The sequence below is a fragment of the Corvus brachyrhynchos genome, unplaced genomic scaffold (genome assembly GCF_000691975.1).
Source record: "Corvus brachyrhynchos isolate BGI_N302 unplaced genomic scaffold, ASM69197v1 scaffold443, whole genome shotgun sequence".
NCBI classification, from domain to species: Eukaryota; Metazoa; Chordata; class Aves; order Passeriformes; family Corvidae; genus Corvus; species Corvus brachyrhynchos.
The window spans coordinates 34,596-36,155 of record NW_008237220.1 but is presented as its reverse complement, the minus strand read 5'-3'; the positions used below and the strand labels follow the sequence as shown (position 1 = coordinate 36,155).

Sequence of the window (1,560 nt, the reverse complement as noted above, 5' to 3'; positions counted from 1 at the left end):
GACTGGGGGCGGGAGGACGGGGGACGGCGCTGCTGCTGTCCCCACAAAGGAGTCACCACCGCTGTTATCAGTACCATTATTAGCACTATTACCACTGTTATCAGTACCATTATTAGCACTATTACCACTGTTATCAGTACCATTATTAGCACTATTACCACTGTTATCAGTACTATTACTATTATTATTATTATTATTTTATTATCACTACTATTATTATATTATTATCATTATTACTATTATTATTAAAATTATTTCATTACTGTTATTACTATTATTATTATTATTACTATTACCCTCATTACCATCTTTATCATTACCATTAAATAATCATCGTTGTGAGCTTATATGTTATTATACATAATATAATTATTATGTCATTATTATCCTATGAATTTTAAATCATGTATTACTAAAGCGATATCTAATTATTAATATTACCAAGAAATTAATAATACGATGGTAATGAGTTAATAACAAATTAATACTACGAATAATGAATTAATAACATGAAGAGATTAACAGCATTAATGATATCAATAGTATCAATAAGATTGATAATGGTTGTAATAGTAATAATAGTAATAAATTGGTAATACAGGAACCACAGAAATAATACTAATATTAATAATTTTGAGAATGGCAATAATAGTAATAATAGCAATAATAAAAACATAATAATATTAATAATGATAGTAAAAACAAATTACTAACTTATTATTGAATTATTAATACTGTGAATAAACTAATAATAAATTAACAACAAATTAATACCGTTAATAATTAATTGATGCCATTAATATTAAGAGTATTAATCGTGTTAATAATATAAATAATATTAATAAGATTGATAACAGTAGTAGTAGCAATAATAATAATAAAGTAGTAATGTAGCAATAATAGTAATAATACTAATATGAACAATGTTGATAATAATAGTGATGCTAGGAGTAATAATATTATGAACAAGAATTTTTAAAAATAATAAAAATAATATTTTTTAAAAATAATAATATTACTACAAAAGAGGGATTTTTTTACAAGGATAAGGAATGCCCTTGGAATTGTTGTAATAATAATAATAAATAATGATGATAATAATCATAATAATAATAATAGTACAAAAGAGGGACTTTTTTCAAGGATCTGGAATGCCTTTGGAATTATAATAATATAGGAAATAATGGAAATAATGACAATAATTGATAATAATAATAATAATAATAATAATAATAGTAATAGTAACTATAGGGATTTTTCCAAGGATCTGGAGTGCCCCTGGAAGCGGCTTCCACAGGGCCATCCCAAACCATCCCAGAATCCTCAATTTTGGGCCCCAAATCCCACAAACCGACGGAATCCCACCCTTAATTCCCTGTTTCCCAGCCCAATCCCAGTTTTGGAGGATCCCAAACCCTCCCGGCCCCGGCCCCTCCCGGCGTTTTCATTCCCCGCCCAGCCCAGCCCCGCGGTTCCCGGTTTCTGCCCGCAATTCCCGGACTTCTCCCGGAAAAGCGCTGACGTTTTCTTGCCGGCTCTCCTGGGGGTGCCGCGGCGCCC

The 1,560-nt window shown here is 30.2% G+C and overlaps 1 protein-coding gene across 1 annotated transcript in view; it reads right to left on the bottom strand.

Moving 5' to 3' along the window:
• Positions 1-1,560, bottom strand: part of LOC103612057 (pogo transposable element with ZNF domain) — a 42,877-nt gene that overhangs the window by 27,787 nt on the left and 13,530 nt on the right.